The sequence below is a fragment of the Rattus norvegicus genome, chromosome 10, assembly GCF_021556685.1.
Source record: "Rattus norvegicus strain SHRSP/BbbUtx chromosome 10, alternate assembly SHRSP_T2T, whole genome shotgun sequence".
Classification (NCBI taxonomy): Eukaryota; Metazoa; Chordata; class Mammalia; order Rodentia; family Muridae; genus Rattus; species Rattus norvegicus.
In genome coordinates this window covers 98,626,016-98,651,344 of record NC_141543.1, presented here as the reverse complement: position 1 = coordinate 98,651,344, position 25,329 = coordinate 98,626,016, and the positions used below count along the sequence as shown (strand labels likewise).

At 46.9% G+C, this 25,329-nt stretch overlaps 1 protein-coding gene and 1 non-coding gene across 3 annotated transcripts in view; one reads left to right on the top strand and one right to left on the bottom strand.

Annotated features, from left to right (window-relative positions):
* Window positions 1–25,329, top strand: part of Pitpnc1 (phosphatidylinositol transfer protein, cytoplasmic 1) — a 264,927-nt gene that overhangs the window by 89,740 nt on the left and 149,858 nt on the right.
* Window positions 24,034–24,172, bottom strand: LOC120095410 (small nucleolar RNA SNORA8). The gene has a single exon (XR_015632485.1). It is a non-coding gene; the product is annotated as a small nucleolar RNA SNORA8 (small nucleolar RNA).

The window sequence follows — 25,329 nt, the reverse complement described above, 5'->3', positions numbered from 1 at the left end:
AGAGCCCATGGTTCTGATCTACAGACATTTCTGTTTTGCAAAACTCACACGATCAAAACAAGTGTGAGTTTTCTCTGAGTGCTTCTGAGCTCCCAGGATGCCCCAAGCAAAGAGGTGCTCCCCTCAGCTCCCCCGGAGTGATGGACTTTTGGTGGCGCTGTTAGTTGCAAAATCTAAAGAGGGGAAAGTTTGTCTTGTCGGCCGCCAAACTTCGGACTTCACCGTGAACCCTCAGGACTAACTCTCTAGGCCAAGTGTGAGCAGCCCAGGCAGGAGCTGCCGATGTGAGTGAGGGTGGAGGAGCCGTGACCGTTTTATTTAGATGCTTGGCCGGAGTTCAGACCCGTGGACTCTAGGGTCAGTCTCCAGAGAGAGCTCAAGTGATTTCCCCCAGGAACTTCCTGTCCCTATCCCTTGTACAGGATCACCAAACACAGCTTGCTGGTGGAAGAAAGGGGCCAGAACCACAGGTCAGAGGAGAAAAGCTTTGGTTAATTAGGACTGGACTACTTACTGAAGAGTTCCAAAAAAGCCATTGCTGGCTGAATTTTTCTCTTGCTGGAGTTGTGTTTTGTTTTGTTTTTGTTTTTTTATTTTTTTTTACATAGAATACTAAGAAAAAGGAAGGAAAAGATAAAAGATAAACTCCACTTTCAAAATAACTCCACTTTGAGACAACTCATCTAAGAGAAAAGTAGAGTTGCTCACCGAACAAAATAGTAGCACCGGGGATTCGAAAGGCAACCCCTCCACCCTCAGCATCGTTTGACCGTCCGGGGCCTGGAGCCCATCCTAGCTCACCTCGTGGTGTTTGGAACACTCTTTGGGAGCTGGCAGCGTGATGGTTATGTAATGTGGACTCTGAGGCCTGCCAGGCGGCCCTCAGCAAGTCCTGGGGAGATGCCAGATTCTCTGGAGTCTTTCTGCTGTGGCCCCCGGGGTACGTACTGGGCACCGATCTCAACCGTCAGGATTTTACAGACCGAGACAAGTATCCTCGGGAACCCTCAACCACACCTGAGCATAGTTAAGCAAGAGTCTGGCTTCATGTTGTGTTTAATTTTTGAAACCGCAGTGACATATAAACAGTAATTAAATGTGTGTGTGCCTGTCTGAGTGTGGGTATGTGCATGTGAGTGCAGGCACCGTCAGAAGCCACAAGAGGGCGTCAGATCCCCTGAAGCTAGAGTTCTAGGTATGTTAGTGAGGTGTGGGATGTGTGTTGGTCGCGGACCTTGGGCCCTCTCTAAGAGGAGTAATAAACCTTAACTGATGAGTGTTGGGTGCATTGGGAGGGTAGGTGAGCGTACAGAGATGTGCACTTGTGGAGGTCAGAGGACAACTATTAGGAGTTGGTTCTCAACTTCTGCTTTGGTTTCTGGAGATAAAACTCAGGCATCAGGCTTGCAGGATAAGCCCTTTTATCTACCGTGCGACCTCTGCGGCCCTATTTTTAAGATGGATTAACCCTCCCCTCTTCCACAGTTTCCTCATCCACTCACGGGACTTGGCTGGCTTCCTTATCGGCTTGAGTGAACTTGGATGCGCAAACACCCATCTGAGCCCCTGCTTCCACTGCCTTTGTTGATAGGCTCATAGTTGGGATTGTTAGATATCCAACACTCCGCCCCTGCTCCTCCCCCTGCGAACGTGCCGCATCGCGGATTCCTGTTTGTTTATTATTATTAAGAAAGGAAAGTACCCTGAGAGCCCTGGACTCCCGAGTGCACAGAACCCGACTGTTTGCTCCCCTTCCTTTCCTGTACCCTCGTGGCTTCGGCTTCTGGTGTCACGTGTTTGCCAGGGACCGGTGGCCTTGTTCCAACTTGACTCCTCTCTTGACACCAACTTCTCCCTTCCTCTTCCTTCTCATTCCTTTTTCCTCTTTTGAACTTTTGGTCCAGATGCGCAGCTCCTGTGGCCTGTATGGGAACTGGTACTTCCTGTGGGCTGCAGAGGGGAATCCCACCCCCCAAAGCCACAGCCGACCGATGAAGGGTAATATCCTCTAGAGACGCTGGTTGAGGCCTGCGGAGTTCTGCAAGCCTCTAGGAGGCTTACTGTACAACCCTCTGGGTTCTCCAGGTTTCCATCTCGGACTGGATCAGCATTTTATTTCCCCTTTTCTGTTTGCCTATCTTCTGTTTCTTTGGATTTTTTTTTTTTTTTCCTCTGTGTAGCCCTGGCTGTCCTGGAACTTCCTCTGTAGACCAGGCTGACCTCCACACATGGATCTGCCTGCCTCTGCCTCCGGAGTGCTGGGATTAAAGGGGCACACCACCACGCCTGGCCTTGTTTGTTTGTTTTTTTTTAAAATAGATTTTAGAGTAGATTTAAAAAACAAAAATACAAACAACCTCAGCCAGTATGTAAAAGGCTTGGAAGTAATTTTACCTTGTTGCTTTTTATTTTTATTAGTTTTGATTTTTGAATAAAAAAAATGATCTTTTTGCACTATTGGGAATAGAATCCAGAACCATCCCTCATACTGGGTTAGCACTTAACCATTAAGCTTCTGAACCATTGAACACTTTCAACCTTGTTTTTATTTAAACACACACACACACACACACACACACACACACACACACACACGTATACACGCCCCTTTGGCCTGGGCTGATCTTAAACTTCTCTATTTGGCTGAAATTGAGCTGATCCCCCTGCCTCCACCCCTCCGGTGCTAAGATTACAGGTATACACTAACCCGATTGATTCAGTGCTCCTCATTAAAACCAGAGCTTTGTCAAAGCCAAGCAAGAGCTACCAACTGGCCTATGTCCCCAGTTTAGAAGAAAAAAAAAAATGAACCCACATGATATACTTTGGAACAGAGAGTGAGACCTGAGTCACACTTGACATAAAGACAAATTATTTTATCTGTCAGCATTTGTTTTTAAAACCTTGGCTTCAAAATTAGAACACAGATCAGCAAACCAGTTGGAAGAATGAAATTAACGATATTTTAAAAACATCCCCTCTGGCCCTGGGAATGAGCAAGTGGAGCTGAAGTGGGGTGTGGGGAGCACTGGGGACTGTAACTGAAAATGAAGGACATCCTGTTCCAACAGGAACGAGCAGGTGGGCGAGGAAGGCTTCCCACAGGGCACGCCTAGCAATGTCTGCAGCCCCAGTAACAGCCTTTGGGGAAGTTCTGATCAGCAAATAAAAGGAAAGAAAGATCTGGAAATATCTGTAGTTATTAAGAAATCAGGACCATCTTGCCAGGTGGGCTGTTAGAGAGCCGAGGACCCTTTAAGTGGCAGAGCCTGCTGGCCACAGTCTGGTTCCAATGGAGCACACCAGGAAAACTATCACCTGCAAGCCTTGTTCCACCCTAAGTCAAATCAGCTTCTCTCCCTGGGCCCTTCTCAGACATTATTCTTTCTTCCCTCTGTGTTCCTATCTGAGGAGTGTGAATGGCCCAAGGGCTTGTTTTTGTCATGCCCCACTATTAATACCACCCAGTGGTTCTAAGATCTCTTTCTGGTTGCTCTGGGGCACAAAACTTGCCTTCCCCAGTGATTTGTTAGGCCCATGAAAAAGGGAAAGGAAGGTTGTCTCTTCTCAGCCAGCTCTGGCTTCCAGGCCTGGGAAGCAGGGCCAGCCCCCATAGCGTGTGGCCATTAGAATGACGCAGGACTTGAGAAAGCGTGTGAATGCAGCCGGCCGCTGCAGCTGGTTCGTTCTGACTCTGTGCAGACTGTTCCCAGGAACACACAAGACACCAAGGGCTGTGATGTAACTCAGATCCGCCAGATGTGGGAGCCAGCGTGAGTCATGCGGGGAGATTCATTAAGATACGCCTTCTGGGTCATCTGAACACAGATTGTAGGCCACCTTCCCTACCACTGGGGGTTATAGGCAGCAAGTCCACACCCCAGGAATCCCCAAGTTCACTGACATCTGTCAGAATTAGAGTCTGGTTTTCTACGGTGACACAGCGCAGAACCACTGTCGCCCCATGGTTTTTTTAGCTTGCCATTTGCTAAAGGACTTTGTCCCGTTGGATGATGGAGGGAAATCAGAGACTATAAAGGGATGAGGCTCTAACTCCATAGTGGAGCACTTCTATATCCTGAGATTGTCTGCCTCAATCTGCAACCTCAACACCACCAAAACATGCGCTGAGTTATAAGAACGTCTCCACACATCCTTGTAAGATCAGGACAGGGATGGGACGAAGGAGGAAGAGAACACTCAGCTGGCACCGTGCCAGCGAGGGGCTGGCATTCTGATCTGGATTATTATTATTATTATTATTATTATTATTATTATTATTATTATTATTATTTGAGTACAGGACTCCTCATGGTGATTTTTTTTTTTTTTTTGGTTCTTTTTTTCGGAGCTGGGGACCGAACCCAGGGCCTTGCGCTTCCTAGGCAAGCGCTCTACCACTGAGCTAAATCCCCAACCCCCTCCTCATGGTGATTAATGAGTGTTTTTTTTTCTTTCTTTCTTTTTTTTTCTGAGAAGTTGTAAACCGACCTTTAAAAACTTTCTCACAGGGGCTGGGGATTTAGCTCAGTGGTAGAGTGCTTACCTAGGAAGTGCAAGGCCCTGGGTTCGGTCCCCAGCTCCGGAAAAAAAGAACCAAAAAAAAAAAAAAAAAAAACAACAAAACTTTCTCACAAACGTGTGATATCCAGTCAGGAAAGTGTGTGTGCTCGGCTGGATGAATTTCTTGCCACCTAGTAGTGGAGGGTGGTGATACTGGAGCTGTTAGGGTCAAGGCCTTAACAGGTTAGGCTCTGTGTCACTATCCCCCGTAGGCCAATTAAGGAGTCAAAAGCAGAGAAGGGAGACTAATTTAGTCTGGCCACATTGGGGAGAGGAACAAGTAAAGAGGCCACTAAACCCTACCTCAATCTTCAGGGCACCAAAAGAAGAAGGTTTGCGTTTACACAGGGGCAGGAGGTAGGTGTATGTAGGTGGTTCGTGTCCGAACACCTTCTCGCCTTCAGCTTCTCCTGCAGGGTGATCTGGCAGGTTGTCAGAACCATGTGTGTCAGAACCTGAGAGTCAAGTTCCTCCCCTGGGGGCCCAGCACTCAGCCCTTCCCTCCTGAAAGTGTGAGGATCCTAAGGGAATTCCAGTTTCTAGGGTCATTGTGGTGCCTCTCTTTAGAGTATTTCACTTCTGCCAGGATGGTTACAGCGTCCCCTCAGAAGACACAGTTTAATCAGGTGGATGGAGGTGATGCTGTCCTGAATTATCTGTGTGCTCTATGTCTGACGGCAGGTGTCCTTAAAAGAGTTGACAGGGAGCTGGGGAGTTGGCTCAGCGCTTAAGAGCACCAGCTGCTCTCCCAGAGGACCCAGGTTTGAGTCCTAGCACCTACACGACCAGTCTCTTAACTCCAGTCTCAGGGGATCTGACGTTCCTCTTCAGGCCTTTGTGGACACTGGGCCTACACGTGGCACACAGACACACATACTGGTAAAACACCCATACACATAGAAACATAAATAATCTTTAAAGGGAGGGGCCCCACAGGCCAGTTTGGGATAGGGAGATCACAGAAAATATGATGGAAGGAACAAAGGATGTTTGTTGGACTTCCGGAACCGTACAAGGCAGAACGGTAGAGCTGGCTGGCTTGGAACACAAACAAGAATCTTGCCAAAAAAAGCAAGGTATGTCCCCGATGTGACGTACAGGTTCTTCATTGGCTTCACCTCCTCATATGCATGGGTCCCTGAGTCCCCATGTTTTAAAAAACAAGATCTCACCACAGAAGATGGCCAATGCTTATAAAATGAAGACTGGCTCTCATCTGTAGCCAGACTGCCCGTGACTAGGAAGTAAGTCTTATCCTCCCGAGGCACCACCCAAAGTGCCTCAAACATCTCTGCCATCTCATTTCAACAAAATCAGAAAACGGTCATAACAATCTTTAAGTGGAAGAGGGACCGAGATGGAGAAAGAAGGAATAAACACAGCCACAATTTTGAGATCATATTTAAAAATTTAAATTTTAAATTAAAATTAATTTTAAAGTAAACCCAGGAGCATGGAGGGGTGGAGCTTTAGGAAGAAACACTGATAGTTCAGTAATTAAGAGGAGCAAATAAAGCGGGGTGGGGGTAGGGGATGGGGGGCTCTGAGAGAGAAGTAGACACACACAGAGGAGGTCATGGGGAAGGAGGGAGAGTCTGGAGTGGGTTGTGTAGCCAGAAGGAGTGCCTGCAGCTTCCAGAAGGGAAGAGTAGATTGTTATCTTTTAGAGGGAGCTTGGTTCTTCGGACACCTCCATTTCTGACACTCAACTTCCGGAACCATAAAGAATAGATTCTGATTGTGTTATCTGCCACCTCTCTGGTAATTTAGTATTTGGTATGGAAGCTAATAGAATCATCACACCCAGGTCAAGAGCTAGGATATTAGCAACACCAGGGGAAACCCACCTAAAGCCTCATCTCTTCATATCATCCCTGGATCACAGTTTTCTTAGTCTTAGTTTTCTTGTTGCTGTGGCCAAATACCTGAGGAGAAGCAACTTAAAGGAGGAAAGGGTTATTTTGGTTTTCATTTTGTGGGGATACAGTAGCACATCAATCAAGGCAGCAGGAGTGTTGGGTCTGGTTACAATGTAGCCACCACAGTCAAGAAACATAGCAGGTAAGATATGATTCTGAGTATCAAACGCCAAGGTCCCTTCTTGTGACTCACTTCCTCTAGCAAGGTACCACCTCCTAACGACTTCACAGACGTTTAAAATAGTGCCATCACCCAGAGAGCATGAGTCGATGAGGGACTGGCTTTTCACATCCAAACCACACAGGTTTTATGCCTGGTGAGCGTCCTTAAATGGCATCCTACCGCGCACTTACTTCTGTTTGAGACTTATTTCACTCAGCACTCTGGGGGCTGTGTGTTTCTTTGTTTCGTGTAGTTTCTGAGACAGGGTCTCCACTGTGTAGCCCAGACTGGCTTTTAGCTCTGTATCCTCTTGATTCTTCTGGGACCACATACATGTGCCACCATGACCACCTTGTATTGGGTTTGATCATTTTTCTAGCTGTCTACAGTTACTCCTTTATTATCCAAGGTTTCAGTTACCTGTAGTCAAGTGCGGTCTGAAGATGATGTGAGATGGAAAGTTCCAGAAGTAAACAAACAATTTCATAAGTTGTACTTACTCCTTTTTAAAAAAAATTTTAGACAAGGTCACTATTAGCCCTGGCTGGCCTTGAACTCATGGAGAACTGCCAGCCTCTGCCTGTAGAGTGCTGAGATTAAAAGCATGAACCATCACGCCCAGCTCCCCGACTTCTATTTGAATCGTGATAGCACATTGCAATTGGTCTCTGTGTATTATTAGTCGTTGTGGTTATTGTTTTATTGAGCTTGATTTATCAATCACAGTCCTATAGAAGATATGTAGCAGTATACAGGGACCAACCACAGTTTCCAGCATCTACCGGAGGGGGCTTGGGATGTGTCCCCTACAGCTGGCAGCACTGCTGAACCTTGGGTCTCTGAAGAACCCATTACAGGGCTCCCAGGGCTGAACAGACAGTGGAGCCTACCAATTTTCTGAGAACCAGAGAGCTGGGCTGCCGCCTGTGAATTTTAAACATTCTTAACCCATCACTGGGAAGATGACTGAACAGCTGTTGTACCTTCCATTTCAAGTCTCAGAAATAAATTTGCATGTTTTAGGAGCTCCAACCCTTCCTCCTCAGCAGCTCTCTGGCTTTATGCTAGTGAGGACGCATCCACACATGCACGGGTAGTGTTCCTGAATACCCCGCTCTGATGAGCCTTAGAAAAAGCGCCAGGAACCTCACAGAGGACAAGATTAAAATCCAGGGCCCCAGCTGTTGAGAGATGAGCTGTCTCATTTGCCTGATGTGCCCCCACATCCTTATGGAGGTGGGGGAGGCTGAGTTTGAACTCAAAATACCAGAATAGAATGGGGAGGGGGAGGGCAGGTGTGACAGCCACACCCTGGGTGCCTTTTTTTTTTTTTTCCCTAGAGAGAAAATCTTTGATGGGGTTTGCAGTGGTAGAAAACCCAGTCAACATGGCGAAAGAGAAGTCATTATTTTTCTGGTACAAAAGTAGTGTGTCTTTCTTTCAGAATGGGAAAAATCCAGTCCCAGCAGGAAGTATCTACAATCCTGTGCTGCCATTAACCACTGTTGAATGTATTTGCATATGCAAGTGCATATACAAACCTTCTTCCTATAAAAAAAAACAAAACATTTATTTCTGCAGTCAATAAATGTGCTAGGTGCTAGTCCCTGGGGATATTGCATGAATAAAACAGCACTTGTCCTGATGGGAGCTGATATTCCAAGCAAGCATGGGCCAGGAGTGGCACAGCATGCCTGTAATCCGAGATGCTGGGAGCTGGAGATGGCAAGATTGGAATTTCAAGGCCAGCCTCCGCCTTATAGCAAGTTTAAGGTCAGCCTGGGCTGCAAAAACAACCCAACCAAATTAAAACAAACGAATAACAAAAGAAAAACCTATAGTACTAAACAGGATAGTGTAGTACGCGTTCATATTAACTGATTTTCTACCCCTTTCCACTGCAACAGTTATTCCAAAATAACTCCTGGATTTATCAGTGAGTACAATCTAACTAGACAGAAATGGGTGGTAAACCGCTTCTGAGATAGTGACTGCACGGTCTGCTCGGGTCCCTGAGTGCCTATAAGGATCCAGGCAGCCTTGCTGATTTGCTGACTTGCAGCAGCTAGAAGGAAGCTGTGGCCTCTTTGAGCCATGGAGATTGTATCAGTCAGTTGTCTGTAACAAAATATCCTAGGGGGAGCTAATGTTGTAAAGAAAAGAGATTCATTTGGTGCTCAGATTTGGAGGGAGTCTGCGTCTATTTGGGGTGAGCTTAATCAAATCATGACAATGGAAGCAGTGGGAAGCACATCTTAAAATGTTTTATTTTAAACACTGGTGTGTAGACATGCACACACGTGTGTCATAGTACATGTGCGGAGGTCAGAAAACACCTTTGAGAAGTTAGTTCTCTCTTTCCACTGTGTGTAGCAGGTTCCTTTAGCCTTTGAGTTATCTTCCCGGTCCCTGGGTCACATCTTGTATCTTGATACAGGAAACAGGAGAGGGGCTAGGGGTCAGCTACCCAATTTTACTGCAGGTCACTCTCGGATGGGGTGGTTCATGAGACACCCCAAAAATGTAAACTCCTACTTCTTAAAGAATTCCACTTTCCAAGGTCACTATACTGAGAATAAATCCTTCAACACATGGGCCTTTTAGAGACAAACCATATCTGAACAATGGTGGAGAGCTTGGGGTCAAGCTCCAAATAGACAGCTACAGGAGTCACATAATACGGCACCCCAAGAGAAGGAGAGATTGGCTAGCTCTGTTGCAGTAATGTTAATAGATTTGCTTGTTTGTTTAAGCTGGAATATAGTCAGCATATAAAGTGCACGGCAGGGGCCAAGAAGACGGCTATGAGGGCACAGTGCTTCTCTGCAAGCATGCCGACAGGAAGATGTGAGTTTGATCCCGGTGAGAAAAACAGGCACAGCAGCAGGTCCCCAATACCCCAGGGGCGGAAGGTACCGCTGAGTGTATCCGTAGGGCTTACTTATTGTCCGTTTCAGTGTGGGATCCTATCTTAAGAATAAATGGGGTTCAACCTAGCATCTACCTCATGAATACAGACAAGACCAGACAGACAGATAGACAGACAGACAGACAGACAGACAGACAGACAGACACACACACACACACACACACACACACACACACACACACACACACACACACACACGGCACTGTAAAGGGAAGACAGAGCAAGACAGCAGGCGAGTACCCCCAGTCCTCTGATCCCACAGACACTCCAGGCTGAACAGCTCTTTACACACCACCTTTCTTAGAGAGTTTGCAGTGCCTGCTCTTAGGATAATGGAAGAAAAGGATGCTGGGAGGGAGGCAGGAAGGAAATCTCTGACTCACTCAGAGTGTACAGAGATGCTTCCTGCTTAACGGACAGACAGAACGGAGTCCAAGCCACAGACTAGAGATGATTAGAAGTGTCTGACTATGAGAAGGCTTATCCATATATAACCTCCATATATATCCATATATACAGAGTTCCACTGTATATCCCTGGCTGCCCTGGAACTCATGCTATAGACCAGGCTGGCCTCGAACTCACAGAGATCCATCTGCCCATGCCTCCTGGGATTAAAGACGTGTACTACCAGTATCCAGCTAGATTTATTTTATTATTATGTTTATTTTATCTCACTGCGGAACCACGGCTGGCTTTGTACTCAAAGTTCTTCCGTCCCCCAAGTGCTAGAACTAAAGGCATGTATCTGCCAAGCCCAGCTAAAGATTTATTTTTATTTTTATGTATGTGAACGAGTGTGTGTGCACTGTAGGTGCCTGAGGAGTTCAGAGGAAGGGATCGGATAGCTGGGTGGTTTTGGGCCGCCAGATGTGGTTGAATGCTGGGAACTGGACTCGGGTCTCCTGGAAGAGCGGTAGTGCAGGGTCGTCTTTCCATCCCGTGCTTTATTCAATTGTTTCCTATTCCTGACACTAATCCTAAGACATAGTTGAAATTTATGTGTGAGGGTTGCTGGGAATTAGATTCGAGAAAGCGGATTTTACTGGCGCTGTAGAGCGCGCGTTGGAAAGGCACACCGGCATAGTCCTTGCCATTAGAGGCAAGGGGCTCAAACCAGAGTCCTGAGTCAGGAAAAAAAGGTCCGACCTTTAAATAGTTCCCTCTGAGAAACAAGATCCTGAAAGAACCGTTCCGTACCCCCTATCTCCCTCCTCATCTCCTCCTACCATTTGTTTAACTACAGGGCTTTGGGGCCCTGCTTTCCATAAAATTTATTATATGGAAAATATTTTCGGCTCTCTAGCTCCCTTACCAAATTTAAAGCATTTTAACCGGCTCCAAGAGGCCTTTAAGTCCCATGTGTGACTGTCTTTGAGTTGAGTCATATAAACTTTATTGCCAGCCTTGGTGAAAACTGCATTTCGTTGGGGTCACTTCTGACGTGTGTCACCCCCAAGCCGGGTCCCATTCTCCCTGTGGTTGCCATGGAATGACTGAGTCAACAGCCTACTCCGAGAAGAGGAGGAACCTTCACCGGTGCTCCTGTGAACACGGGCACAGCGTGTTCTAGAAAAGGATGGATTTGCCATCAGAGTTTTAATAGCAAAAAAACCCAAACCAAACCAAACCGAAAAACAAAGTTATGAGGATGGAGAAGCTTAATGAGATGGTATGAGGCCACAGGGTCATTTCTATTTAGAATAGAAATTAGAAGGTTAAGGGTCAACTGTAAGCGTAGTGTGCTTACCAAATATGTGTGAGACCCTGCTCGAACCCCCAGGGAGAAATGGCAAAGAGAGCTAAGATAAAGAAGGAGGGAGGGGTGATAAATCCAAAGATAGGAAATTCAAATGAAATTTTAAATACTCTTAATATATTTAGAATAAGGAGCGCTCTCACCTTCTCAATTCTGCTAGACCTGTACGAAAATAAGAGAAATTTTTTCTTCTGAAAAAGTGTATAAAAAAATATCTGGGCTGCAGGTATAGTTGGTAGTGAGCTCGCCTAGAATGCTTGAGGTCCTGAGTTCACAAACCCCCCAACAGTTCATAATAAACCAGGTGAGGTGGTGTTTGCCTGTGATCCCACCACTGGGGATGTGGAGGCAGGGGGATCAGGAGTTCAAGGTCATCCTCAGCTACATAGCAAGTTGAAGGACAGCCCCCACCACCAAAACAATAAAATAGAAAGAAAAAAAAAAAGATACGTAAAAACCCAAAGATGACTGACAGAGAACCTTGTAAATTTTATCTTACATAGAATCAGATTCTTAAAGAGACCTCGTGAGAAAAATATAGGACAGCTGTTTTTATCATCCAAACGTGGCCCTACATTTCGGCAGGTTCTGGAAACTTTAGCTGACGAGAGACTTCATTAGATTAGGTCCTTTCGTATCTCATCCCAGGACCCCCTGTTCTGCTCTGTTTCCTGTCTACGATGGGGGTAAAGAGAGTCTCCTCCTGCAGGCTCTTGCTGCAATGGTGCTCTAGAGTTGGGCCTTCTCAAACAGGAATTTCCTGAGGCCCTATTTGTCATTTTTTTTTACCCTAGTGACAAACCATTGCCTGTTGTAAAACGAAAGATTCCCACCCTCCCTCTCAATCTGGTATTCTCTTTTATAAACACTACAATATCAGGTCTTACATTTGGGTCCTTAATTCATTTTGAGGTTTAAAAAGAAAACTTTTTTCAGATTTTATTTATGTGAATAGGTGCTTTGTCTGCAGTAGGCAGTGCCCTTAGAGGCCAGCAAAGGACAGTGGATTCCCTGGGACTAGAGTTAGAGACGGTTGTGAGGGGCTTGTAGGTGTTGTGAACCAAACTCAAGGTTCACTGAAGGGTAGCAAATGCTGTCAACCACTGAGCCATCTCTCCAGCCCTCAAGATATATATCTTATATATACATTTTAAATTTGAGGCAGGAGAACTAGTAAGGAACTATTTTTTAAATCCCCATCAAAATGATACATGGTCAAAACAAACCGGAGCTGTGGCTGAATAGGAGTCTGTGCCTCCCTCCTGCTGCTGGCAACCATGTTGTCTTGTGCGGTCTCTGTGAGCCTCTGTGAGCATTACCGGATCATATGCGGTTTCCCAGTGGCTATCTTCTAGATTCTTCCCATTGGCTCCCCAATTTGCTTGTAGTCTACTCTTCAGTTGTCCTAAAGGTTGTTGTTTTTTTTTTTTTTTTGGAACCAGAACATTTATTTTATGACCAATTGAAATCCTCAAGACGAACTGCATGCTGCAACAGCTGCCCTCTTGGGTTTAGTTGTTGTTCCTTCACGGAGTCTATGTCTGTGCCATGTTAATGCAGCACCACCAAGACATTGCGTCCAAACTGATCAAACAGACCTTCTCGCGCTTATCTCAGAAGTTAATTGTTCTTCGTTTTGATTTATAATTATGTATATGTGTCCGTGGAGGCCAGACTTGTTGGATCCCCTGGCACTGGAAGTACAGTGGTTGTGAGCCTCTGGGCGTGGGTGGTAGGAATGGGATTTTCTGTAGGAGTGTGAGCTTTTGACGCTGAGCCATCTCTTCTGCCCCAAAGCTAATCATTCTAGGCAAGTATTCTGACCTCTTCTCTTTGTTACCTTCGTTATCTTAGAGAATATAATCACTTGGTTTTTTTTTTCTTCCTTCCTCTCTCTTCTTCCGCTCTCGCTCTCGCTCTCTCCTCTTTCCTTCTTAGTGTCTAGCTATGTAGACTAGGCTGGCCTCAAACTCAGAACAATAGCTTTCTTGTTTTCCTGGAATTCCTGCTTCTCTTGAAAGCAAGCAAGCAAATGAGCCATCCTGAGCTGTGGCCGCCTCTTCCCCTCCAGTGTCTGGGTTCAGACATTGTTCGTTTCTTCCTTCTGTTTGGTCCTGTGTTGTGCAGCCTTATGAATGAATGTCGCTGCTTAGAAATCCAGAAGGTCTGGTCTGTGTGAAAGCATCTTTCTTCCCTCGGGCCTTCTTTGTCTCTGCCTCAGTTTCTTCATCTGTATTGTGATAGAAATCCTAATTGTACCCACCTATTAGAGTTATTAGGATGAATGAAAGCAGCTATTTCAGGAAAGGCTCTTGGACAGCTTCTGGAACATTCTAGAGCTGTTGGGAAAGCCTCTTCATTAAGGTGAAAGTGCACTCACTGTGCCTTGGCCTTCTGCACTCTTAGGAACCCCACCTGGGCTGTCAGTAAAGCAACAGGATGCTGGCTCCTGTGGCAGTGTAAACAATGTCCGGTTACCCTGCCCGCTGTTATCCTGCCCGCTGTCCTCCCACCGAGTCCTGGGCTTATGAATTATTCCTTAGCAGATTTCTTCTCCGATTACTTAAAATCCCAATCAATGATACAGGAAGGGTTTGTTGCGTTTAAATTTTTTTTTTTTTAGGTCACTAGGCTGGCCTCCGTTGTCTGTCTGTTTAGGAAATCATAATCCTTTCCAGGAAATGGATTGGTTTAGATGAGGGTGGGGGGCGTGGCTTTGGGGGGGAGTAAAGATTGCAGGTTGCAGAGGAGGTGGGAAAGTTTAGGAGAAGAGGGATTCAGCGAAGGGGTTGGCTCAAGGGCTGAAGCATCTAATGGCAGAGCACCAGGCGTGCAGTGGATGCTGGGAACTTAGGGCAGATAATCCTGGTGTGCCCTGGAGTTGTCAGGAAGTGGCGTATGCATGGTTGAGGGGTCATAACCTTCCATCTTGGCTTCTCCTTGACCTTTCCCCATAAGACACTAAAGAGCTGGGTGTAATCCCGACAGTTTGTGGGTTGTTTGGGAATTTGAGGGGGATGAGGAGGGAGGAGAGAGCAGGCCAGGTTTATAGGTCACGGGGTGAAAGCCAGGCAAGTGAAAATCAGGAGGCTCCAGAAGTCTGAGTGGTTGAGGCACAAACCTCTAAGAAGCCGTGGGCACATAGCTCAGGGTAGAGAGCATTTGGCCAGTGTGTACAATACGCCAGATCCAATCACAGTTTGTTCCAAAGCACAGAACAAACTCACATCCCTGAGCCGAAGGTGAAAGACAGGGTCTCCCACCCTGAAGGACCGGGGCTTCGTGAGCAATGGGAAGGATTTGTCAGGAAGCAGTACCCAAACCAGATTCAACGAGGAGATAGGGTCAGAGAGGGACAAGAGTGGATTCGGCCACTCACTTTGGAAACTCTTGTAGGATCTAGAGAAGGGACCATATCAACCCAGACAGATAAGCCTGTAGGGGGAGCGTTGTCAGCAAATAGACTACAGATGCTGGTGGGAGTAGGGAGGCCCCTAGGAGTGACTCCAGACTTCCCACCTGTACAGGTGGGCGGCAAGAATTCAGAGGAAGTCATACCCTTATATAACCCGTGCTATTGCTCAAAGCCTAGCACGGATACGCTGTCTTTCTACCTCCCAGAGTCACGGTGGAATCCAGGTGGCCTTGTTCTGTCTTTTTAGGGGCAGGGGAACAAACACGTTGTTGCGGTGCCACTTAACATGCTGGAGTAGCATCTTTGTGGTCCTGGCGTTTTCTCCAATCCTTCCAAGAACCTCGGATGCATCCTTTCTCGTGGAACGGTGCACCTGGCCACACTACCAAGTGTTGCGTTGTTTTCGTTTAGCATCTGTCTTTGGAGTCTAGAGCTAAGGGAAATAGGAAAACACGCATAAACAGAACGGCAGAAAAGGTACTCTGGCTTCCTGTTTTCAGGCGGCTTAATAGCTGAGCCTTGTAGTGGATACCTGCAAACTGAACTCCCCGGTGCCAGAGGCAATAGGGAAGTTGCAATCTTGAGGTCAACCTGATCTACATAGCAACTTCCAAACCACCTAGGGCCACAGAGCAAGCCCCTGTCTCTCCACTCACCAAAGAGCAAAGAGTAGATTTGTTTATGCCTTTGAGGTCATTAATTAACTAGACTGTCGGCCAATGAAGTCTGGGGACCCTCTCTCTCTGTGTCCCTGAGTCTTGGGAACACAGGTGTCCAGTGTTGCTCCCAGCGTTTGATGTGGGTGCTTCAGATCTGAAGACAGGTCCTTGTGAGCACAGCACGCACTTCAGCAGCTGAGCCTGCTCCCCAGCCCCTTGGGAAACATTTCAACCAAAACCCAGTTTACATGCTATCTGTAATTTAAGCCTTTTTCTTTGTTGCATCTACAGCCTCGCTAAGGTTTTATCAATTCTGTTTTGTCGATCTTTTCAAAGAACCGACTTTCAGTCTTATTGATTTTTCTATTTTCTAGTTTATTAATTTACACTCTAGTCATTGCCTTTGGCTGTAGCGATAATTCTTTTTCGTTGTTGTAAATTTTCTTTACAGTATCTTTAGGTGGAGAGTGGGTTGCTTTGCGGTCTCGTGTGTGTTTGTGTCAGCCTGTCTGTGTGTATACAGGGATGCATGCATGTGTGTGCACTTGAAGGCACATCCAACTCTGTACAGTCAGCTTTACCCACTGAGCTGTTTACCCAGCCCTGGAAGTCATTTTATTCTTGTACAGTGGGGTGTGTTACATTTTACATGCATCTCTCCTGTCTTCCGTTGTATTTTCTAAGGGCTGGGGACTAAATCAGCCTTAAAGATACTGGGCAAACTCCTTTGCTTTAGTCTGTATTCTCTCTCTCTCTCTCTCTCTCTCTCTCTCTCTCTCTCCCTCCCTCCCTCCCTCCCTGCCTGCCTCCCTCTCCTTATCAGTGTCTGAGGTTATTTCTGGTATTTAAAATGCCACTTTGAATTGCTCATCAATTTGCTTTGAATAAAAAAAAAAGATGAAAATTCCAAATAGTATACCACAAAAAAGGAAATTATTCTCATACCCGGTCATTTCTCTCCTTCACTCTGGAGGCATGGACGCTGTTACAGAGTCCGTGACTGTGGAACTAGTATGAAGCTTAAAACACAGCAGCAGTGGTGAAGGTGTAGCCACCTCCAGTTTGAAAGCTTGATCCCCCCCTCCAAAACAGAGACAGGGGTGGTTATGTGTTGCCCACCAGTGCCAGCCATGCCTGATCTCCGGGTACAAGCCCAGAGGGCAGACCTACACAGGCACAGTATCTGCAGGATACTCATCACCAGGCCACAGCCTGGGAGTCAAAGCAAAGGAAAGAATTTTAATCGTCTTTCTCATCTTGGCAAGATGGTATTTTGTTTTGTTTTGTTTTGTTTTCCCCTAACCTCCAGCGACTGTAAATTATGTTTTGTTGGGCTTTGTTTAATCGTATCCTGATTATAAAAATGCTACATGTGCTCTGAGACGATTTAGAAATTTCAAAAGAAAGCGGAAATTCCAGGACCCAGAGATTTTGAGATTTTAGTGTCTTATTATTTCTTTTAAAATTTTTAGATCGTTATTTTATCGCATGTGTGTGGGCGTTTTGCCTGCATGTGTGCCTGTACACCGTACGCATACCTCATGCTCTCGGAGAGTAGAAGTTGTTGGACCCCCCTGCAACCGGAGTTACGAATGGTTGTGAGCTACCGTGTGGGTGCTGGGAACGTGTTCCTTCCGCCGCTAACATGCAGCTCCGGCCTCTGCATTATTATCTACCGAGGCAAAGGCTCACTGTGTTGCCCAGGTTGGTCTTGAACTTGTGATCCTCCCGCTTGCGACCCCTGAGTGTTGTGGTCACGGGTGTGGGCCATCATGCCTGACTCTATCTTGTATTATTATTATTTTGGATGTGGCCTTTTTCTGAATCCTGTGGTTTTCTGTAGGCTTTCCTCTACCCGTGGCTTGGCAGTCCATACCAGGTTTCCGTTATGTTCTGGTAGTGACCCTCAACCTTTGTCATTCCTGATTATTGAGATCAAAATATTTAGTCTTTGGAACTGTACACTCCAGTCACCATTCTTTAAGAATATTTTATCTGTCTGTCTGTCCATCCATCTGTCTGCCTGCCTGCCTGCCTGCCTGCCTGCCTACCTATCCATCCATCCATTGTGTAATGTTCCTTGTGGGTATGTCCGAGACCTTCTCCTGTCCTCCATGCTCGTCAGGCATCCTGCTTTCTCACCAACCACAGGATTTCTCTCCACTAATCCTGGAGTTTGTCATTTTGTCCAGAATACCTGGTCCGAAAGCCCCAGCTACCCTCCCCACCTCCCCCACCCCCACCCCCACCCCCCACCCCCCGCCACCAGCACTGCCATTGGAGGGACATACATGGCAACATCCAGCTTTTTACATCGGGGTTGGAGACCCAAGCTCGGGTCCTCGTGCCTATGTAGGAAGGGCTCTGACCCATGGAGTCACCTCCCCAGCCATCCTGGAGTTCTTTGTCGGGGACGGTAGGAATACACCACCGTGTTCATGCCTCACGCCGTCACTACCCACCCAGTCAGGAATTTCAGTCAGACTGCAATTCTTCAAACCCAAATCAACTTTTATTTGACCAAATATTTATTTCATAAGCTGGAAAGAAAGGAATTCTACTCTCCCTTTTAAGCATTTTTTTAAATGATAAAATAAATCCAGACTTGGACTCTGTGTGTGTGTGTGTGTATGTGTGTGTGTGTGTGTGTGTGTGTGTGTGTGTGTGTGTGTGTGTGTGTTACCTGGGATAGTACCTTTTATGTGTTAGGCAAGCACTCTCTCTTCAAATTATATACCCAGTCCTATTCTCCCCGCTCCCCCCCCCCCCCCTAGTTTTCCAAGACAGGGTTTCTCTGCATAGTGCTAAATGTCCTAGAACTTACTCTCTAGACCAGGCTGGCCTTGAACTCAGAGATCCACCTTCTTCTTCCAGTGCTGATATTAAAGGTATTCGACACTGTCACCTTGTCTTATAGTGATGGAAATTTTAATTTAACAAACATTGTCTGGGTGCTTACTCTATGCAGTATGGAGGGCTAAGCAAAAAGTTTTAAAAATAATTTTTGCAGTCTTTAGGCCAGCGATGAGGCATTGGCTTGTGCCCGTACAAAGAGGCTTCTTACCCAATCACTGATAACTGCTTGTTTGTTTTTTCACATGTTCCTTGACAATTTCCTACACGTGTATAATGTATTTAGGCCACGTTAAAACCCATTACCTTTTGGTGTTTGAGACAGGCTGTCATGCCTTGAACTTAATCCTCCTGCCCTACCGCTCCAATGCAGAGAAACTGCTGCCTTCCACCCCGGCTTCGTTCACCATTGATAATTTTGAAGACTACTTCAGGATATAGAAAGTGCCGGTAATATATTCAGTTAGAAAAAGCACATTACGAAGTGGTATATATATTCAGTGTAATTTCCATTTCATCTTTTTAAAAAGAAAAAAAAAAAAAAGAAGCCCCGAAACTAGAAAGAATATGTTCCTAAATGTCAATATTGTTTATTTCTGGATCAGCAAAACTTTTTTTTCCATATTCTAATTTTCCTGTAATGAAAACAAATGAATTTTATGATCAGATGGTAGAGCAGAACGGCAGTGGTATTTTAAGGACAGAGCCCTGCTTTTTAGGTTTCTAGGCAATGGATACTTTCATCCCTTGTTTCGGGGATTTATTTCCATCTCTTGGGCAAAGAAAGATCAAAGCGGGTCCTTAAAGGGAGAGTAGAATGCGAAGCCATATTGAGAGCCTGTTCTCGGTCGCTTTCTGCCGCCAGTGGAGGGTTGATTTGGCGGGCAGGTCCATCATCAAGCGAAGTCAAGGCGGGAACCTGGAGGCAGAAACTGAAGCAGAGCCCTCCGGGGGAGCACTGCTTGTTTGCCTGTTCAGTGACCTTTCTTATCCAGCCCTGGACCACCTTCCTACGGTCCCCACGGTGGGTTCAGGTCCCCACGGTGGGCTCAGCCCTCTTAAAATCATTCAGCAACCAGGAAAAAATCCCTACAGACATGGCGACATCCTGTCGTGTTGAAGCACTTCCTCAGCTCAGGTTCCCTCTCTCCGGACGTGTCTTAAGTTTGTGTAAAGTGGACAGAAAGTATGTGGGCCAGGGCGCGTGCTGAACGGAACCAGGAGTAGGAAGCCCGAGAGTCCCGGGAGAGCTATGAGTTCTAGAGCAGGGTGGGCGTGCTGTGTACCCTGGAGAAGATTGTTACTGGCTTGCTGTTGAGCGCCATATTGTGGCTTTATGTGGGTTTCTACAGGAAACTCTGGTAGGAGAGGTGAGGTCGCCAAGCTGAAGGCTGGGAGGCAGAAGGCAGGGGACCCATGGGAACCATTCTTCCCTTGGATTGTTGGCTCTGGCCCAGCACTGGGTTACATTCTGGATCTGTCACCTGACTCATCTCTTGGTCGTACGTCTGCATCCTGCCTGCCACCATTGTCTTCAGAGCGCAGCTTCACGCTCTACTGTACGTTCTTTGAGGCCAGAGTGGTAACCTGGATCTCTTCCTGCCCCCACGGTGGATGCTCAGTTATGCCGGGCTCATGTCATTGGTCCTGCCTTTAAACCTCATAGAACATTCCATCTTTCTACCTGGGCATGGTGCCACCACCTGTAATCCTAGCCTTTGGGAGAGAAGCCGGGAAGGCTGTGTGTTCCAGGTCCGCCTGGGCAACGCTGTGAAAGTCTGTCTCTAAACAAAACCAAAACAAGAAAGAAAACAAACAGAAAGCCCCAAGCTTCCACCTTTTCAATCTATCCCCAACGGTCTTTATATTCCCATTTTAGAAACTACCCAGCCCAGAGGTGTGGCTGTCCTCCCTAAGGTCCTGTGTGGCTCCACGTATAGGGAGTACCCTGACCAGGTAGATGCAGTTCATGGTGACAGAGGAGGCCAGCTGCCAGGGCCAGGCGGGAAAGCAGGGACACAGAGTTATCCTAATTCAGGTTGTGGTCGAAAAACCATTCCTGTGATTCCTGTGGTGAGCGGACATGGCGAAAACCCTTGGTGCCAGTGAGTGATTGGCATAGGGCTGGGAAGCTCAGTGGGTAAAGTGCTTGCTACACACAAAAAAGTGAGGCTCTGAGTTAGAATTTCCAGCGCTACGTAATATGACTGCAGGCATCTGTAATTGGTGATCCTGTGGAAAGATGGGAGGCTGAGGCAGAGGAGTACGCTGGAGCTTGTGGGCCAGCTAGTCCAAAGTTCAGAGTGAGACTTGTCACAGACAAGGGGGAAAGTGACAGCTGACACTTGAGGCTGGCTCTCTTTGTGAGACATTGTGGCACACGCAACATGAACCACACACAAGTTTCAAGCACTTGCACGCGTGCACACACACACACACACACACACACACACCATGTATGCACATGAACATTACATAAAAAGTTTTAAATTTGTTAAACTTTAATTAAAAATAAACATGAGCAACAAGAGGCTGGGAGACGGTGGCTCGGTGGCTAAGTGCTTGCCGATGAAGCTTAGGAACTGGGGTTAGGATCCTCAGAACCCATGCAGGTGCTGGGTGAGCATGGTGGCCCACTTGTCATGCCAGCCTCAGGAGCTGGATCAAGTTGGCTAGTGAGACTAGTCATGTCAGTGAGCTCTGGGTTTGATTAAAGACTCTGGCTCAGGATTAAGCTAGAAGAGTAACCAAAATTCTTGATATCAACCTAGAGCCCTAACACACACCAACATATGCATCACACACATACACATGCACACCCCAACATGCAGCATACACACACACACACACATACACACATACACATGCACACCCCAACATGCAGCGCACACACACACACACACATACACACATACACATGCACACCCCAACATGCAGCACACACACACACATACACATGCACACCCCAACATGCAGCACACACACACACACACACATACACATGCACACCCCAACATGCAGCACACACACACACACACATACACACATACACATGCACACCCCAACATGCAGCGCACACACACACATACACACATACACATGCACAACCCAGGGGCTGGGGATTTAGCTCAGTGGTAGAGCGCTTACCTAGGAAGCACAAAGCCCTGGGTTCGGTCCCCAGCTCAAAAAAACAAAAAACAAACAAACAAAAAAAAACCCCAAAAAACAAAAAAAAACCACATGCACAACCCAACATGCAGCACACACACACACTCGAATGCACACCCCAACATGTTACTCATACACACGCACACATACTAATATGCACACCTCAACATGTCACACACACGCACACACGCACACACACACAGCTTTGCTATTGCCAGAGTATATATTGTTTTTTTTTTGTTTTTTGTTTTTTTCTGTTCTTTTTTTCGGAGCTGGGGGCAAGTGCTCTACCACTGAGTTAAATCCCCAATCCCCAGAGTATATATTGTTATCTTCACCTCATCAACCCTGGCCCTCTTCCCTCCTCTTCCTCCCCTCCCCTCCCCTCCCCTCCCCTCCCCTTCCCTTCCCTCCTCTTCCTTCCCTCCCCTCCCCTCCCGTCCCCTTCCCTTCCCTCCCCTCCCCTCCCCTCCCCTCCCCTCCCCTCCCCTCCCTTCCCCTCCCCTCCCCTCCCCTTCCCTTCCCTTCCTTCCTCCACCACCCCATTTCCTTTTGGTAGGGTCTCATGTAATGCAGCCTGGCTTTGAACTCTTCATGTATCCTGCCTTCACGTCCCAAGTTCAGGAATGACAGGCAGGGACCACTACAAGTGGTTTATTTGAGGCTGGGGATTGAACGGAGCCTTTGTGCATAGTAAACACCGAACCAGCTGAGCCTCATGCTTTGCCCGTTTTCCTATTATTTATATATTTATTAAATTTTAAGTAAGAGTTCCTTGTGGCCCAGGCTAGCCTTAGCTTGTTAGATAGCCAAAAACGACTTTGAACTTCTAGTCTTCCTGCTTCTGCTTTGGAAGGGCTGAGATCACAGGGGCGCCCCACCCTGCCCCACCTTAGATCAGTATCAGCCTGCAGAGGGTGAAGGGTGCTGGGAACCTTCTGGAAATGTAGCCATACCATGACTCTCACAGCTTTACTCTGGGGATGAGTGTGCTGTCCAAACTAGCTTCAAAGCCTCGGCCATCTTTCTGCCTGAGCCTCCCAGCTGCTGGGATTATAGGTAAGAGCCGCTACGCCTGGCTGCTGAGTTCTTCTATCTTCTTTCTCCGTGGCATGCTTGGCCAGAGTGCAGACACTCCTGAGACAGCTTGGCTGTGACTAACACTGACAGCATTGTTCTCATCGAATACCTCCGATGGCTCTTTTTACTGTAACCAGCTTCACGCGTCAGCTGGCTACAAACTACAAGACTAGGCACCGCTCTCCGATCTCGCATGTTCCTACAGAATAGTGTGGGTTGTGTGTGTGTGTGTGTGTTTTTAAGATTTACTTGTAATTATTCCTAAGTGTCTGTGGGGGTGTGGTGCGTACATGCATGAGCACAGGTGTCCACAGAATGCACGCCTACAAGGGGGTGTTGGATCCTCGCTGGGATTACAGGTGGCAAGCATTCTTTACCGCTGAGCCGCTGAGCCATCTCTTCAGTCCGTTGTGTTGCGCGCGCGTGCACGTGTGTGTGTGTGTGTGTGTGTGTGTGTGTGCGCGCGCGCGCGCGTATTTAATTGAGCTGGTACAAAAATCTTGATTTCCAACTTTTCTAGAGAAACAGGAAATCAAAGTGGTTGCTGCCGACCTCTCTGAGTCTGAGTCCTTGGTCTTCCTCTCTTTACAAAAAAAAAAAAAGTATTATGTTTTATTTTATTATATCTGGGACTGTGTATGTCATGGTATTTCAAGGACAGAAGGTGGCCTGAAAGAGTTGGCTCTCCTTCCAGGTGGATCCTGGAAACAGAACTCAGGTCTTCAGGTATTGTAGCAAGTGCCTTTACTCCTTAGCCATCTGGTCAACCCCATTCACCACACTCCTCTTTCTAGTCCAGGTTCTTCACCTCAGGGCACCATTGGTGACTCCTCTCTGGCCTTGTCTGTTTTGGGGAGGGGCATATTTCTAGAGGACCATCTCTGCTAAAAGTAGGCAATGTAAAGTAGAACCATCTCTCTTAAAAGTAGGAGCTTGTTCCTTGCCTCAGAGAAGGGTATTTCCTGTCTGGGGAATATTGTCACCTCACAGTTATGAAGACCTGTGCTCTGATACCCAGAATCCCTGTGAAAAGCCGTGAGCTGTGCCTGCAGTCCTGGTAATGGTAAGGTGGGTGACAGAGGCATCGGGATCCCTGGCGCTAACTAGTCAGTAAGCCTTGCCTTCCAGGCAATAAGAAACAAAAGGCATCTGAAGAGTGGTAGGTGATCTTGTCTTGAGAGTCGCTGAGACACTCACATATACATGCCGTGTGTTCACCAATACACACATGGCATGTGTGCACATGTCAGTGTACTCTACATGTGTACATGAGTATACCCTACATGTAAGTGTAGAAGGAAAGAATAGTCCCCATGTGTTCAAATGACCAGAACATTATTGTAGCCATTGGCTAACTCTCCTGGAGGCAATGAGAGCCATCTTAACCACCCACCCCTAAGAGGCACTGCCAAGCACCTTCTATGCCCTCCATTCCGAAGGAGCCTAAAAAATAATGTTGCCTGTGGAGCAGGATTCATTCATTCATTCGTTCGTTTATTCAAAGTTGAGTTTCTTTTTAAAATAAAAAACAATCATTAGAAATACCAGGTTTAACATGCGCAAAGCCAAGAAACCAATGATGCCAGATAGTGAATTTCTATCGCACTGTCTTTTGAACACCCATCAGGAAAGAACTGCTAAGTGAAGTTGAGTTTCTAAGTCCTTGGACCATATAGTAAGACCAAGAATAGTCTTATTCTCCAGTGTTTCTCAACCTTCCGATTCCTGTGACCTTTAATACAGTTCCTCATGTTGTGATGTCCCCTGCCCCAAACATAACATTGTTTTCGTTGCCCCTGTCTTTTTGGTCTCTTACCACCCCCAGATTTCCCCACAGAATTAACTTTAACTAAGTCACAGAATTCTACCATCTTCAGGTATCCTGCCTGGGCCCTGGTTCTCGGGGTGGGGATGGGGGAGAGACTTACATTTTTTCCCCAAAGCATTCCCTTCTTCTCAAGTGAGTAAGAGCTTGAGGATTGGTCTGGCTGTTGACTTGGAGATAAAGGAAAACCAGGGGAACATGACAGACTTCGGGAAGTCTAAACTGCTTGGTGTGGCCCAAACAGATCCCGAACGCTGGGGAGACCAGGGTTACCTCTAATGTCAGGAGCCATAGTAGGGTAATGTAGACAGGAAAGTCCCAAGGTCACATCCCACACAGTTGGAGTCTCCTGTCTGAAAATTCATTCTAAGAATCGCATCTGCACATCTAGCTGGGCATCCTACCTTGAACAGTTAAAAAATCAGATCTGCTTTACTTCTAATTTTAGAAGGAACTGGGCTGACCTTCATTCCGCTGTTGCTAACTGGAGCCCCGTTACCTGGGTGACTGGATTCACAATATGTCAGTATGCAAATCCCATCTGCCCAGGAGGAGAAGGCAAGAAAGGCCTTGCTCCTCCTGGGGCTGCCAGCAGGATCTGGAAACAGCTCCCTTTGGAGCCCGAGGAAGGTCCTGTAACAGAAAGAAATAGGGAAAGGAAAGGGGATGGCTAGAGCCTTGTTTCCCCTGCCTCCATCCTACTTCATGACTTTGCTCTGGGGTGGAGTGGAGATCGGGGTATCCATGGCTTACATACTCTCTGTATGTCTTCAAAGGTGGAGTAGTCACTTCACTGTGTCCTAAAACATTTGAGTCATTAGAATGGCAAAGTTAAGACCTTGTTGTATTTGCAGATGCATTTGTGAGTGCTTTCGTGCATGTGTTTGTGTGTCCATGCACGGCACCCTGGCACACAATGCCAGTCAGAAAAAGAACAACCTGAAGGAGTGTATTCCAACATATAGGGGGATTGAACTCGGGCTGTCTGGCTTGGCG